This window comes from Rhineura floridana, chromosome 3 (genome assembly GCF_030035675.1).
Source record: "Rhineura floridana isolate rRhiFlo1 chromosome 3, rRhiFlo1.hap2, whole genome shotgun sequence".
Taxonomy (NCBI): domain Eukaryota; kingdom Metazoa; phylum Chordata; class Lepidosauria; order Squamata; family Rhineuridae; genus Rhineura; species Rhineura floridana.
Genome location: NC_084482.1, coordinates 190,815,557 through 190,832,799, shown reverse-complemented (window position 1 = coordinate 190,832,799; position 17,243 = coordinate 190,815,557).

Here is a 17,243-nt window from a genome sequence, read left to right as displayed (position 1 = left end):
CTTCCCCTTTTCTCCACAGTGGCATCCTGGCCACTGACAGTTGCTTACCCTTGAGGCCCCAAGAGAGAAAAGCGATCAGGGCTGAGCCCTAGAAAACATCCGCTCCTGGAATCTATTTAGAGACCAAAGGAATCAGCACTTTGCCAGGAAACAAATAAATGCAATCAAAGAGCTTCTCCGTTACTTCTGCCACCTTGGTTAGTTCAGCCATTAATATTAATCAGGCTGCTGCCCCACTTTCCTGCATGCAAAGTGCTTTACAATTCTCACCACATTTATCCTCGTAATAGTCAGCCTGGGAGGCAGGCAGTGATAACAGTAATATTTAGCATTTAACCCAGCACTTGAGGGTGTTCTAACCTGCTATTTTACATTGTGTGTGTGTGTGTGTTTCATATGTGTTCTAATCCAAAATAGTCCACACAACAACAAAGAGCTTTAGAATTAAGATACTCTCACTACTTATATGCACAAATGTAATCGTAATAAGTTACTAGATAACACCTGGCCTATGGGCTGTGCAGGGTGCTTATGGTTAATTGTACACCATTAGAAGTGATATAAAAATACTAACTAAAATTACTAATTAACTAATGCAGAGAGAAATGCCCACTTCATTAAATATTATTTGAGTAGGCTTACAAATTGTTGTTGTTGTTGTTGTTGTTGATAATAATAATAATAATAATAATAATATAATAATAATAATAAAAACAACCTTGGCCATCCTTCCACCAACCATGCATGATATGTCAGTATTATTATCCCTATATCACAAATTTGGAGGGTGGGTGTTCAGACTGAGATACTTGTCACTTACCTAACGCCACTTAGTGATCTCACACCTGAGGAGACATTTGACCAATGGGCTTCCCAACTTGAGCCTCATACACCACTATTCTACTCCAGCCATGGGGCAACCCAGTGAGTCTTAGAAGCAGGTCATACCTGCATATCCAGACATCCAAAGAAAATCTGTATCTTGGGGCAGGGGTGGAATAGCCGTATTAGTCTTATTCCTGCAAACACAAGGAAGAGTCTTGTGGGACCTTGAAAGAGCGGAGGTATTGTGGCATACTCTTTTGTGGATGAGAGCTCATGCGTATAGTGTTATCTTCAGTTGATAGCTGCACACACATGCATGAACACACACATACACACAAATAAATCCACAGATGCAAAACATAACGATAATACTTTGTGTATCTAGCAAAGTGGAAAGTTTAGGCTGTCCATAAACTCTTATTAGTCTTAAAGGTGCAACAAGATTTTCAAAAGAATTTAATCTCCATACAGTGTACGAGATCTGCCCCATCTGTCAGTACCCCTTAAACCTGCCTTAGAGCCCTTCTGCACCCATCTATCCCAGGTCAGTGTTGGCCCCTTGCTCTCCTTCCATGGTCTCCATCATGCTTGCAGCCTGCCCTGGAGTACCTGGCATTTGACTTTATGTTACGCTTAGATTTAGGTAGCAGCTACACCTGAGTAAATGCTTGCTCAGGTCTGTTGAAAAGTATCTTGTCACTGCCTAGAAGCATGCCTGCAGCAGCCTAGAGGGCTCAGATGCGGACTAGCCAAGATTTCCTAAACACAGACAGAATAAGGGAAGAACTCTTGGCCATAGTTAGTCAAGGGAGGAATGTGCATGTGCACTTCTAGAGGGGTGTGTGGGAAAGCTATTAGCACAAGGAGCATCATGGCTGTGGACAGAAGAATCATGGGGTTCAAGGGATATCTGAAGACCGTCTAGTCCAACCCCTTCCCTAAGATAGGTTCTTCTATGTCAGGGGTGGGTAACTTGTGGCCTGCTAGACATTGGACTCCAACTCCCATCAGCCCCAGCCAGCATGGCCAATGGTCAGAGATGATGGGAGCTGGAATTCAACAATTGGAGGGCCACAGGTTAGCAACCCTTCCTCTATATGCTGATCCACATCCATACCACCTCCACACATATACCCCCTGTTCTGCAGATTAGACTGATCTGTTGCAAAGCAAAGGGACCTCATGCCAGACTTGTCCTCACAACCCTTGGGAAAAGTTGTTATTATTATAATTATTAAATTATAAGCAGTTCAAGCCACGAGCTTAAAAAAGAAAAAGGATTTCCCTGGGATCATAGGGAGTGATAACTCATTTGACAAACACTTATGTGGGCGGCAAACATAGAAGGCCAAGTAAGGAGGCAGCTAGAAGGAGGGGTATGTTGAGACAGGAACACAGAGCAGGTAGAGCAGATTTGGGGAGGGTCAAGGTAGTTGAAGAGGGGGAAGGCACATGCGAACCAACAAGGCCTTAATGTCACCCCTGGCTACGCTCCCCACTAACACAGACCTTCTTCTTACCCCTTTGTGCGCCCTACATAGTGTTCTCTCTCTCTCTCTCTCTCTCTCCCCCCCCCTCTGGAAATGCCAAGTGAAACAGGAATAGTGAGACCCCCTGATTAAGCTATCTCCCTGGCCTAGCTCTGGAGACAGGCTAAATCAACCAGGCTGGCACGAGGCATAAATCCAAGCCTTGCTACAAAGCACCCACTCTGTAAATCTCTGCCCTGCCCATGGAGGATGGCCCTGGCATTTTGCCACCTGGGCAGCTTCACCTGCTGGTGCCCTGAGCTTCCCAGATCAGAACCACTACCCCCAAAAAGCCACACACACATACACTTTTGCCCACTCTAGCTGCTCCACAGGGCTTCCTGTCCCTGCCAGAGGCCATTGCCCAACCTCCTCCTATTCGGGTCCGTTAATTACCCCAAGACAACCTGTTCCCGATTCCCCAGCCCTGAGGGGGTGGGGGCAGGAGGGAAGGATCGGGCAAGAGCAATTGCTCCCCACCCGTTCCCTCTCAAAAGGGACTGAATCCCTACCTGGGGCGCTGTCCACGGTAGACGAGATTCCAGCCGAGAGGGCTGAAGAAGACGACGAAGAAGAAGAGGGTGCCCGAAGCGGCTGCTCTCTCTGGGAGAGGTGGACACAGTCCCCTTGGTGATGAAGAGACCGAGCCGAGAAGCAGCGCGATCCCGCTCAACGAGGGGTTCCCAGCAGTGGCTGAGCCATCCTGGAGGCAGCGACCCAGCAGTGGCGGAGGCGAAGAGACCGACGCACCGGAGGGCGGATGCGGCGGGCGCTTGTGGAAAGGACAGCCCTCTTGGTGATGGAGAGATCCCAGCTGAGAGGAAGCTACCTCGGCTGGCAGCGCGGGAGAAAGAGGCGGCGGCGGGTAGATCCCGACGCAGGATCTTGCGAGATCCAAGAGATGCGGAGGAAATGTTGCGGCGGGGGGAGGGGGGGCTGATGGCCGTGTTGGTGGTTGGGATCTTCCAGAGAAGCAGCTGAGCACCGGGCTGAAGGGAGCAGAGACCGCCCAAAGCCGAGAGAGGGAGGAGGATGGCCGGTGCCGGGGAAGGAAAGGGAGGGGAGGGGCCGGTTTGTCCGACTCTGTCCGCCTCCCCCGCCCGCTTGGGCGGCTGTAGCTGCTTTCTCCGGAGGAGGGTGGATAAAAGGATGGTGGTGATGGAGGCTGGGAGGGGCCTCTGTGTGTGTGTGTGTGTGTGTGTGTGTGTGTGTGTGTGTGTGTGTGAGAGAGAGAGAGAGAGAAGAGAGAGAGAGAGAGAGAGAGAGAGAGAGAACGAGAACGAGAACGTGGATGCGCGCCCGCCTGTATCACTAAATCAATAGGCAAGGAAGGAGAATCTTTATGGGGGGGAGAGAGCCGCCGATGGAGTGGAGGGCACTGTCAGTGCTGCCGCCAGGGTCAGGACTTAGGAGCAGAAGTCCACGGCCCCGCTCAACCGAATGAGCAGGACCCCCCCCCCAGGCGTCGGCAAAGCCGGCTTGCCACATTTGGGAGGAAGTGAAATAACACACAGTTGCAGAGGCAGCAGCCCCCATAAGAACGTTAAGTCCAGAGTCAAGAGGTTCCCCACTACCAGCACCCCGCACACACGCGCACCCGCACACACCCACGTCGCCTTCGGTCCCGAGTCTAGCATTACCTAGCCGCACCACCGCTGGGCAGGACACGGGGGGGGGGAGCCGGGGAAGCGTTAAAGCGGTCGGAAGCCCGCGGCAACCGCGCTGGCGAGGGAGCTGTCCAGGGTGCTGAACGGTGAAAGGCTGTGGCAGTGCGACTGAGTGAGAGGCGGGCGGCAGGCAGCGCGAGGAGTTGTATCTGAAAGCGCCTGCCTGCGTGATGGGGTGGTGGTGGGCGTTGTGGGTGTGCATGATTGATGGTGTGAATGTTGTCCGAACAAGGGGGAAGCTATATGCCGCGCGCGAGGGGTTGTGTGAGAGTCTTTCTTGGAGCAAGTGTGATTCTTGTGGGGGGGACAAGCGTCAAATGCATTAGAAGGGCTGATTTAGAAGACACGTTTCCCACGTTTGGAGACCGTGTGTAGGAAAGGAAATGCAGACAGAAATGAGTCTTTGGGGGTTTGTTTCCCACCCACTCACTACGTGAGGCACCCTGTAACCAGGAACTCCGCACGTGTGAATGCTGAGGATGCAGTAGAGAAGTGGCAAATTCAGATGTGCCTTGGCCCTTCAGGATAGTCACCACCACCCCTCCCCCCTTTTTGTGGTGCTGGGTTGAGAATTAGATCCTTGTTAATGCCTTCTTCCACAACAACAGACGTCCCTAGGAGCCAAAAACCATGAAAGGGGAGAGTGTTACCTGCTGAAAAAAGTCTTCCCAGTGGCTGACTCACTTTCTTTCACTCTGATTGGCTCCAGCCAGCAGAAAGGAACAAGGAAGACTGTTAGAAGACTCTTCTCAATGGCTAACACGCTCCCCTTTCATGATGATTGGCTCATAGGATGCTGGAGACATAAGAACCTTGCTGGGATCCTGTTCCCTACCCTCAAATGTGTCTAAGATCCCCTGAGACCCCAGATGACTACAATCCTGTAGGAATGTGAGACACCAGAAAACTTTAAAAAGGAGGGCACATTCTGCTTAACTGGGAAGGGCCTTAGCTCAGTGGTAGAGCATCCGCTTTGCTTGCAGAAGGACCCAGGTTCAATCCCTGGTGTCTCCAGGGAGGGTTAGGGAAAAAACCCTGAAGAGCTGCTGCCAGTCAATCAAGGCAATATTGAGCTAGATGGACCAATAGTCTGATTCTGTGTTAAGGCAGCTTCCTATGTCCCTATTCTAGGCTTTCTTTTCAAATGACAGGTGGTGCAAATACTCACTTGTTTAAGCATCACTTGTGCAAAGCTTCTTCGTGATGGGCTTCTTCTGTGATGGTGCTAACTTTGGAGGACTCCTTCAGTAGGAAAGACCACTCAGCCTCTTCCCTCAATCATTCTATCTCTCAGGTTATAAGACTTCTTTAAAAAATTGGGGTTGTATTATTTTCAGATGGCTGCTGCAGGGTGTGTGCTTTACATTTCTGTGGATGGCTTTTCAGATGGCTTTATACTGGTTTTGATTGCCATGTTTAATGCCATGTCCACATTATTTTATGTTCTTTCAGTTAATGTCTGAGTGTGACTGTCAGGTGGTGTGCAATTTCTTTTTAAAGTACCACCATTAATGTACCTCTGTACAAAATTGTGGGTGTAAATGGATCCCACCAGGCATGCATGCATGTGGAGGTGTGGTGCTGTGGGTGTATCCCAGCAAGTAACTGTGAATGTGTGCCTGCAACAATTTTATTTATTGTTTTATTTCACAAGTTTTTTTCTTTAGTACACCGTATGGGACAGGGGTGGGGAACCTCTGGCCTGCAGGCCAAATGTGGCCTGCCAGGCCTCTCCATTTGACCCAGGAGCTATTCTGAGGAAGCCATGCCCAACCGCCCTACACTTGACATCATAATGATGTCAGATGGGAGGCAGAAAAGGGCAGGGCTTCCAAGGAACAACAGGGAGCTTAAAGTGGGCTCCCAATTGTTCCTTTGCTGGAGCAAGACTAGGTGTATCGTGCTCAAGGAGGGGAAGCAGTTTCCATTCAAGGAGAGCTGCTTCTCCCTTCCAGTGCTGCTCTTTGAAGCCACACTGTGCAGCTCCTTTCCACTTCCAACAAAATTAAAATTACAGTTCCACATATAAAATCAAATAGATACTGATTTCACAGCCAAAGAGCAATGGCCACCAGCTACAATCCACCTGAATCTAATGGTGACTTATGCCCCTGTGGAAGTATGCATCAGTTATTCCTGACTATACATGCCCTCCTTCATTTGTGCCTTGGAGGAATGTTTCAAGAAATGCATAACATCACCCTATTCTGTCCAAATAGGTCTGAGATATTGGTATCTCAAGGCTGTGTGACAACGTGGCTCTGCACCTGTGTGCTATGCTAGCTCTGGGGTTTGTTTCTTGCTGAGTTATAAGCTGTGGTTCTGTATGCATTGTGATGTTTGGATAAAGCTACCAGCTATTTATGTGAGGTTTTCTTAGTCTGTGCTCACTCTCTGGCAACTTACCCTCCATGCACCATTTGGTGGCACACTATTTCAAGTGCAGGCACATTGACAAAAATCAGAGGTGCTGGAAAACTGTACACCAAACAAGCACGCACGCATGCACACACAGACACACACGGATGTAAATAATCCTCCTTCTTCCCATTGCTTCTTTCTCACGCTTCAGCACTTTACCTTTCCAAGGGATGGCCTGGGGGACATGTGTGATGTCACATATAGCTTTGGGGGCTGCCAGTATACTCTCCTTCCCTGCCTCCATCAACAAAAAAGAATGCCATAACCTTTCATTCATCTTTCCATCTGATTGTCCCTCTTCTGGGATTCCTCTCCCTCCATCTTCAGAGAATTAGGCAGATTATTGAATGATCTACTCTTGACAGCTATCTGCGCTGCAGAACAGAAACCCAACATGACTCATTAGCCACCCCTCTGCCTTAATTTGCAAGGGACTAGGAAAGGAGATGAGGGGCAGGGCTGCTATTAAACTCTCAAGAAGGGGTGGGGAACCTCAGGCCTGGGGGCTGAATGCCTGGCCCTCAGAACTCTTCCCAGAGCCACACCCCTCACTGGCCCTGCTTTGCAGACACTCCCAAGTGTTTTTGCCTGGCTGAAAGGTGTCCTTGAACTTTCATAATGCCTCTTGCTTGTCTGGATGGAGGAGAGAGGGGTGCTTGGTGAGTCTAGCCTGTTGCTGCTGTTGTTAAATTCATTGTTAAATTCATTACCTGCCCTTCACCAGTAGGTCCCAGGATGGATCGCAACAATACAAAACAATTATTAAAAACAAATTACATTCACAACTAGAGAGAGTCCTAAAAATAAACATCTCAAGTGTCAAAAGGCAGGGTGAAGAATCATAGAATCACAGAATAGTAGAGTTGGAAGGGGCCTATAAGGCCATCAAATCCACCTCCCTGCGGGGGGGAATCCAAATCAAAGCATCTTCAGCATACAGTGAAAGCTGTACAGCAAAGGTGCCAGGTGCTCCTCTGTGAGGAGGGATTTTCACAATGTAGGTGCCACAGAGATCCCCTCTCCTAGGCCACCCCCCCCCAAACTTCTGAGGGTGCTTCGGCCAGTTTCAACAGCTAACAGGACCTGTAGGGAAGGAGGTGGTCTTTAAAATATTTGGGGCCTGAGTCATTTGTGGCTTTAAACACAAGCATGAGCACCTTGAATTGGGCCCCAAAACGAACTGGTAACCAACGCAGCTGTTTTAAAACAGAGGCGATATGAGATCTAAATGGATCTAGCCAGTAATCTAGCTGCTGCACTTTGGACCAATTGAAGTTTCCAAGTCGTCTTCAAGAGCCGCCCCATGTAGAACACATTGCAATAATCCAGTTTGGAGATTTATAGAGCAGGGGGTACCAAGGCCAAGTCATCTCTGTCTAAAAGGGGCTGAAGCTGGCAAACCAGCTGGAGCTGGAAAAAGACACTCCTAGCCACCAAGGCCAACTGACACTCCAGTGATAATGTTGGATCCAGGAGCAACCCCAGGTTACAGATGATCCTTCCAGGGGAATGCAGTCCCACCCAGGACAGACCATCTCCCCACCTCCTGAACTCAACAACTCAGAACACAGAACACCTCTCTTTGCAGGATTCAGTCTCCATTTACTGGTGGACATCAAGCCCATCACTGCCTCCAAGCATCAGTCTAACACTGCAACCACCTCTCCAGATTCAGATGGAACAGAGAGAGACAGCCAGGTATCATCTGCATAGGGGTGGCCCTAGACAAGCTGCCAGCAACTGGTGCCCTACATGAACCATGCAATAGTCCCCCACCTCCAAATCCCAAGGGCAGATCTAGGCTGAGGTTTTTGGTAAACTGGGAAACATTTTGCCCCTAAATTCCATTCTAAGTTTTTTAAGCATATTTATTTAAACAGAGGCATAATTATTCAGTTTGTCTGTCCATCCGGTTGGCCAACCAATATTTCTGAGATGAGATAAATAAAATAGAGACACAAATTTTTCAGAACAGATTTGTACACAACAGATAGATGCTACTGTATTTCAGTCCAATTTCAAACAAAAATGCATTAAAATGTTTAATTATAGTTTTTATTATTACAAATCCAATATCATCCATTATACTATCTTGCTTTAATTGCCATTTCCACAACCATCCAATATAGAAAGAACTAAGAAAATTCTTCAATAAACTTTTAACCTGTAATTACAAAATACTCCAAATCAAAAACATTCTGTGCACTTAAAACATGACTTTTCTTGCTTTAAGTTTTAAAAAATCAGTTCTGTTAGATCCAGTTTTCCAGCAGTTTCATGTTCTACATTTACAGTGTAGCAAGTCCAACAAGTTTCTCTTGCACCATTAATGAACGCAGCAGATATGTTTTTGTCAATTTTGAGTAGCTACATTCCCCTCTATTTGTAGAGCTCTGAAAACATTTGGAAAACTGTCTGTGGGTTTCTTTTCACAAGCAAACATATTTTCTTCTTCCATAGAAATCAACCATCTCTCTCAAAGACAAGCGTTCATTTACAGAGGGAAGTGACTTGCTTACCAGGTGGATGGCTAGTTGTATTCCATATATGCCTTTGAAACAGTAAAAGCAAAAAGTAAGCAATAAAAACTATGTATGGGGTCTCCATCCTTTTGGGCCATGGGCACATTTGGGATCTTGAGAGAGTGCCACTCCCACTCTGCAATCCACATCAGCATCAGGCCGCAAAGCCTGATCACAAATCATGCCCTGTGACCAACACTGGTCTGGAACATGGAATGGTCCACGTTCCCAGGCAACACCACCACAGGCTTAAATAGACCCAGCTACATGACCTTTCATGTTGCTGCATCAGCACTGACACAGAGACATGGGAGGTCACGCAACCAGGCCTATTAAGTCCATGCCAGCTGCATGAGGGGCGAGGTGCTGAGGGCTTGCTACAATCTGGTGCCGGCCCTGGTTGTGGTGAGAATAAAATGTGAGGGAGGACCATGTACATGGCCTTGAGCTGTTGGGAAGAAAGGCCAGATATAAGTGAAATTAATTAACTAATTAAATGCCACCACTGGTCTTCAATAAATAGTTCAGGGCCCACTGCTGGATCACAGCTTGACCTTACAATGCACCCTCCATTTCATAGAATCATAGAATCATAGAGTTGGAAGGGGCCTTGTAGGCCATTGAGTCCAACCCCCTGCTCACAGCAGGAAATCCACAGCTAGAGCATCTCCCGCAGATAGCTGTCCAGCCTCTGCTTGAAGACATCCAGCGAAGGGGATCCCACCACCTCCCTAGGCAGTCAGTTCCATTGCCAAACTGCCCTTACTGTCAAGAAGTTCCTTCTAATGTCCAATCTGAATCTACGTTCCTGCAACTTAAAACCATTAGACCTAGTCCTACCCTCTGGGGCAGCAGAGAACAAATCTGTACCCTCCTCTATGTGACAGCCGTTCAGGTACTTAAAGAGTGCAATCATGTCACCCCTCACCCTTCTCTTCACCAGACTGAACATGCCAAGTTCCTTCAACCTTTCCTCATAAGACTTGTTCTCCATACCGGCTATCATCCTTGTCGCCCTCTTCTGAACCCGCTCTAACTTGTCTATATCTTTCTTAAAATGAGGTGCCCAGAACTGAACGCAGTATTCCAGATGAGGCCTGACCAATGCAGAATATAGTGGGACTATTACTTCCCTCGACCTGGAAACTATAGCTCTGTTTATGCAGCCAAAAACCGCATTTGCCTTTTTTGCCGCAGCATCACACTGCTGGGTCATGTTCAACTTGCGATCCACTACAATTCCAAGGTCCTTCTCACACGCACTACTGCTAAGCCGGGTATTTCCCATCCTGTACCCGTGCATTTTGTTTTTGTGGCCTAAATGCAGAATTCTGCATTTGTCTTTATTGAATGTCATTTTATTAATTTCAGCCCAATTTTCTAGTCTATCCAGGTCCCTTTGGATTTTATTCCTGTCTTTCATTGTGTTAGCTATCCCTCCCAGTTTCGTATCATCCGCAAACTTCATAAGGCTTCCCTCCACCCCATCATCTAAGTCATTGATAAAAATGTTGAAGAGTATCGGCCCCAGGACAGAACCCTGTGGCACTCCACTCGAGACCTCCTTCCAGTCCGAAGCAGAGCCACCGACGACCACTCTTTGAGTACGGTTTTCCAACCAGTTGTGAATCCACCTGACAGTATTTCCATGTGGTCCGCATTTGACTAGTTTGCTAATCAAAAGGTCGTGGGGGACTTTGTCAAACGCTTTGCTGAAATCTAGATAGATGACATCTACAGCATTTCCACCATCTACTAAGCTAGTGACCCGATCAAAAAAAGAGATGAGATTAGTTTGACAGGATTTTTTCTTGACAAACCCATGCTGGCTCCTTCTAATCACAGCATTTCTTTTGCTTTCTTTTTTTTAATATGGGAACTCTTCCTCTCCAGGGCAGAAGTCAGAGACAATTAATGACCTGCATCACACACACACACACATGCAGCCATGTGGGATCCATTTCCCTGTGGTGCTTTCCCAAGCAGCTGCATTATGTGTCTGAGTATTATAATCACATGGCCAAGACTAACTACAGGGGTCTTTCCCCATGCAATTCCCCACCTTGCCAGGAGAAGATTAACAGTTGAGTAATTGTCCCATTGACCTAGTTATAGAGTTTGCCCCATTGACATGGTGATTGCCCCCTCAACGTAATTAAAACTGTGTTTACACAAATATGATATATCACATGAAAGGATCTCTCTCTCTCTCTCTCTCTCTCTCTCTTTCTCTCTCTCTCTGGGGTGTGTGTGTGTTTACAGTATTTAAAATTGTATTGTTTTCACATTTCAATGTCGGCCACCCTGGGCTCCTTTGGGAGGAGGAGTGGAATAATAATAATAATAATAATAATAATAATAATAATAATAATAAATGACACACATTCACGTTTGCTGTAAAATGTAGAGCCACTTTAAATGTGAATGGGGCAGGCATATGAATAAAAGATCATGACTGTCCCTCTGTCCTGTCTAGTTCTAGCATGAGGGTGGAGTTAGGAGTACAAGATAGGGATAGGCATCAGGAACAGACAAAAGCCCATTTTGTTACATCTTTGGTTGCAAGTATTCAAATGGTCTCGTGCCTCTGAGGACCCTGGGGGAGTGATGCATCAAAGTGGCTAGGCCTGTAACCACAGGCATCGCCCTAGATGAACCCTAACCCCCAGATTCCCAGCTTTTTTTCCTTTTTAAGGGTAGGTTTCTAGCATCTGTTGTTGTTGTTGTGTGTCTTCAAGTCAATTACGACTTATGGTGACCCTATGAATCAGTGACCTCCAAGAGCATGTTCCTAGGGTTTTCGTTGTAAGAGGTATTCAGAGGTGGTTTACCATTGCCTTCCTCTGAGTTTGGATGCATCTTAGTCTGGTGTCTCAGCTTTGACCGTTCCGCCCAGAGCTTGGAAAAGTAACTTTTCCAAGCTTGCCTTGGGTGCCCCTGCTAGGAGTCTAGCCTCTTGGTCTAGACTCCTGACGGCATTGCTCTCAGCTTCTTCAACACTATCAAACCCCCTCACCACGTTAAGGTATGCATCCTAAAGGTGGCTAGCATCTGTAGAACCAGAGATATGAGTTAAATTGTACAGGCACTATTCTTCTCATCTTGTTGTGAGAAACTAGCCTGGTCCCCATGTTCAGTGCTCCCCCCCCCTGAAAATTTCTGTAGACCCCCCCCATGATTGTAATCCTGAAAGTATTTACTACAGAGTCAGCACCACTGAACTCTCTTTACTTCCCAGTAAACATGCATAGGATTGTGGTACATGAGACTGAGCCATGAATCAAGAAGTCCTTGATCCTCAGTCTAGCTCTGCTATAAACCTCACTAGGCAAACTAGACTTCTATCTGACACCTGCTTATTAGAGAGGAAGCCCCAGTGAACTCAGTGGGACTGGCTTCTCAGTAAACATGGACAGTATTCTGCTGTGAGTCAAGTCAGTTTCTCTCAACCACAGCTCCTTATCTGAAGCTTGGGCATAACAATACTGGCCTTCCTTGCAGGGTTGTTGTAAATATTAATACAAGGAATTGAAGTGTTGGAATGCATTAAAAGCAGTATATTAGTGCCAAGTATTATGTTACTAATATAGTCTCCAAGGCATGGGTGCACTCAGGAACACCATTTGGAGCGGTTGTTAAATTTGCCTTCTACCCCAGTGGTCCCAGTTTCTGCAGTGGGAAGCAGAAGGCTGAGTAGTAGTACACACCATACAATCATACATTTAAAGCACATTTCCTGGGAATCCTGGGAACTGTAGTTTGTTAAGGATGCTGGGAATTGTAGCTCTCTGAGGGATTAAACTACAGTCCCTTAAATGTATGGTGTGTATGCGGCCTAAACCATAACACCAGTGGGTCTCTGATTTCAGTGCATTGATTTTGTTCTACAGAACTTAATGAAAGTCACTGAGAGCTTTCTCTGCCTGGGAATGGAGTGGGGGGGCTGCCGTTGCAACAATTTCCTCTTGAATCCCTGTCTGCCACAAGAAAGGATGAGACCAAGTTATGTCACTTATCTTCGTAGTTGCCATGAAGGCTGCAGGCAGCTTTGAGCAAGGCAGGGTTAAGGCACCAGACTCCAGCTCCTGCTGAGCACTGATTCAGCATCTAGAGCTCCAGGAGTGCTTTGATCAACAAACAGCCAGTGCCTCTGATCCCACACGCCAGGCAGGGACAAGGAAACAGATGGAGGGACAGGGACATGCCGCCCTTGGAACTGGCCGAGGCACAGGCCCTGCGGGAGATGCATACGCATCCACTCTCACAGAGCCATCCCCTGGCATGCTTAACCTGGCCCTGGGATTTATCTGAGCCTGAACTCAGCCATGGAACATAGCAGAAACGGTGGGGAATGAATACATCTGTATGAACCCCTCCTGCTAAAGAGCCAGGACTGTGACAAAATTCCTACATGCAAAGCCATTCTGAATGAGAAATATCATATAATCCCAAGGGCCGCATTCCCTTCTGGGCAATCTTCCAGGGGCCACATGCCAGGGATAAAAAAAGGGTAAAGGTGTCCCCGCACTTGTAGTGCGAGTCGTTTCCGACTGTTAGGGTAACGTCTTGCAACGTTTACTAGGCAGACCATATATATGGGGTGGGATTGCCAGTTCCTTCTCCGGCCTTTCTTTACCCCCCAGCATATGCTGGGTACTTATTTTACCGACCACGGATGGATGGAAGGCTGAGTGGACCTCGACCCCTTTTACCGGAGATTCGACTTCCTCCTTTCGTTGGAATCAAACTCCGGCTGTGAGCAGAGCTTTGGCTGCGTTACCGCTGCTTACCACTCTGCAAAAGTGGGTGGAGCAATGGATGCGGGGGGGTAGTCATCCAGGGATGCAGGGGGTCGTAGACCCATTACTTTTTGGGGATCAGGGTCCCAGACAGGTCCCTATGTATGAGCCAAAGCCAATCAGTGTGAAAAGGGAGAGTGTTAGCCACTAAGAAGAGTCCTTGTCCTTTTATGCTGATTGGAGCAAATCAGAATGAAAGGAGGTGAGCCAACCACTCAGAAGACTCTTCTCAATAGCTAATACACAGCCTCCCCTTTCATGATGATCGGATCGCAAGACAACAAGGAGAGCAAGAGAGGTGAGGGAAAGTAGAAAAGAGAGTGTGGCTGTGAGGGGTGGGTGGCATGACTATCATGAAAGGATCCTGCACTTCTGAATTTGCAGTACTGAATGAATGTAAATTGTATCTTTGTACAATAGGCTCCTCTCTACACACTTTCACATACCCCTTTCTGTCTTCCACCAGGTAAGCAAGAAGCATTATTCGAGTTCAAGAACACGTTCCAGCCAGACAAAACACTCAAAGGGTGTGTGAAGCAAGATCAGTGAAAGGCTGTGGCCTGAGGAGAGCCCTAGAACCAAACAGAGGGGCCTGGAAGGCTGCATTCGGCCCAAGGGGCTTGGGAATCCCCACCGCTGATATAATAATAGGGAAATCATACCCACGAAGTGAAATGCACAAAGGTACCATTGCCACAAAGCCATGGAGAATAAGTCTATTAGGTATGGTGGCTACATGGACCCTCCATGTTCAGAAGCAGTATACCACTGAATACTAATGTCTGGGAAGCAACATGCGAGAGGGCTACTGCCTTCAAGCCCTGCTTTGGGGTTTCCCATCGGCATCTGGCTGGTCACTGCTAGGGTTACCAACCGCACTCTTTTAAGAGTACATGTACTCTTTTTGAGATGGTGCAGCAGCATACTCACTTTTCACTTATCGAAGCCAAACGTACTCTTTTTGAAATGACAAAAGGATGGTAACCCTAGTCACTGCAGAAGAAAAGAGGCCTTTGGTTGGATCCAGCAGGGCTCTTTTTGTGCCCTTATTATGACACTCAGTACACATGTATCCTGCTACAATGTATATAGAAATGAATCCATGCAGGAGGTTTGTTTTATGTCAAGCATCTTTAATTCAGTGGCTAGGGTTAGAATTCATATGCGTGCTCTGCTGTGGACTATCAGGGTAAGTCACTATCTCCCCTAAGCAATTTATTATGGAACCAGGATTCAGATGTTCATTAGCAGAAGATTTGCTGCATTGTACCCCCCACCCCCACCCCCAGAGGTACAGTTTGGAGGCAAGACAGGGCCTTTGCTATTGCTGCACCCAGGTAGTGAAATTGACTGGCTGGCTGCAGTGGGGGCTGGTGCCCATTGTGACTGGTAGGGTGGAAGGCAGGGAGGCCAATAGAAAGAGGTGGCAGAGCCAATGACAGGCAGAGCCAACTCATTCTAGGCCCCATCTGCACTATACATTTAAAGTATAGTATCATACCACAGTGGTTGGCCACTGTGAGAACAGGATGCTGGACTAGATGGGCCACTGGCCTGATCCAGCAGGCTCTTCTTATGTTCTTATGTTCTTAAACAGACATGCTTTCCCCCACAAAGAATCCTGGGAAGTGTGGTTTGTAAAAGGTGCTGGGAGTTGTTAGGAGACCCCTATTCACCCTCACAGAGCTACAGTTCCCAGAGTTCCCTGGGAAGAGGGCTTGAATGTTAAACCACTCTGAGAAATGTAGCTCTGTGAGGGGAACCAGGGTCTCCTAGCAACTCTCAGCACCCTTCACAAATGACGCTGCCCAGGATTCTTTGGGGGAAGCCAGGGCTGTTTAAACTGGTATAATTCTGCTTTAAATGTATAGTGCAGAAGATGGGGCCCTAGTTTTGTCCTCCTCCTTCTCCTCCTCGCTGGGTTCTGCAAGGCAACACTAAGACTGAGGAGGAGGAGGAGGAGGCTGCCAGCCAATGCCACCCCCTGGCAAGTAGGTAGGTACGTGGAGGCAGGCTGAGGGCAGATTGAGTTTGGTGGGACAGTGCCCCACTCACCCTAATGTTCCAGCCTTCACTGACTGGTTCCCTCACTTTTAAGCTTTAGGTGAGCTATTACGACTTTAAAAAAAAAAACTTTTAAAAAATGGTTTGACGTTCTCTGTCCCATAAGAGCACAGGAATGTAAGAAGAGCCCTGCTGGATCAGGTCAAAGGCCCATCTAGTCCAGCATCGTGTCCTCATAGTGGCCAGCTAAATGCCTATGGGAAGCCTGAAAGCAGGACATGCTTGTGTACCACAGTGCTCTCCTCACTTCTGATTCCTCTGTTGCTAATTCTTTCATGACTGCTTTATCTTGCTCCTGGTTTTATTGTTTTTAAATGTATTTTATTGGACTATAATTGTTTTACTGCAGGTTGCTCTGGGACTTGTGAGTTGCTTTTTAGGGCTGAAATAAGCAGCATATAAATGTCTTCATACTTTTTATAAACAAACAAATGTTCTCAGCCTTGCAGCCTGATCCCTTAGCACATGTAGTCAGAGCCAAATCCTACTAATTTCAATGGGTCTTTCTTCTTTAAAAAGCAGCCTGATTCTGCGCATGTTAACTCTGAAGTAAGTTCCACTATGGTCAGTGGGATTTACTCTCAGGTACGTGTGTTGTGTTCCTGTGTTACACTTCCATCCCATTGAAAAGAGTACTCCTGAATAAACATGCAAAGGATCAGGCTGTAAGCATGCATAGGATTGAACGTATGTAGCACTAGCCCATGTATGTTTATTTGGAACTAAGTCCCATTGAGTTTCATGGGACTTACTCCCGGGAGGAGAGGGGGAGAGAGAGAAAGAGAGAGAGAGAGAGAGGGATTGCAACCTTAATATACTAGCTCAGGGCGCAATCCAACCCATATTTGTGCCGGGCTCAGGAGAGTTGGATGTGGCAGTCCCCTGAATGATCTGGCAGGGTCCTGGCTTCACCAAGCTCCATTGGCAGAAGCCCCTTGCCCCGGCTCAGCTGCAGTGGAGCTGAGACCTGCCAGCTCAGCCGGGGGTCTGCTGGGGAAACGCAGCTCGGCCGAAGGGGTGTTGGCAGAACCTGTCATAAGGTCCGAAAAAGGAGCATTCCAGGGGCATATCAGAGGAGGGGCCAAGGTGGGGGAACTTATGCAACATCCAAGTCCTGTTTGGAGAACTCCTGCAGGTACCGATCCAGGCCAAAGTTACGCCAAGAAAAATGTCTGTCTAAGAAAATAATTAGAGAACCAGTGTGGTGTAGTGGTTAAGGTGTTGTACTATGACCTGGGAGACCAGGGTTCGAATCCCCACATAGCCATGAAGCTCACTGGGTGACCTTGGGCCAGTCACTGCCTCTCAACCTCATGAAAATCCTATTCATAGGGTCGCCATAAGTCAGAATCAACTTGAAGGCAGGACATTTTAAAGAAAATAATTATAATGGAAGTCAATGGGGAGCACTTACTC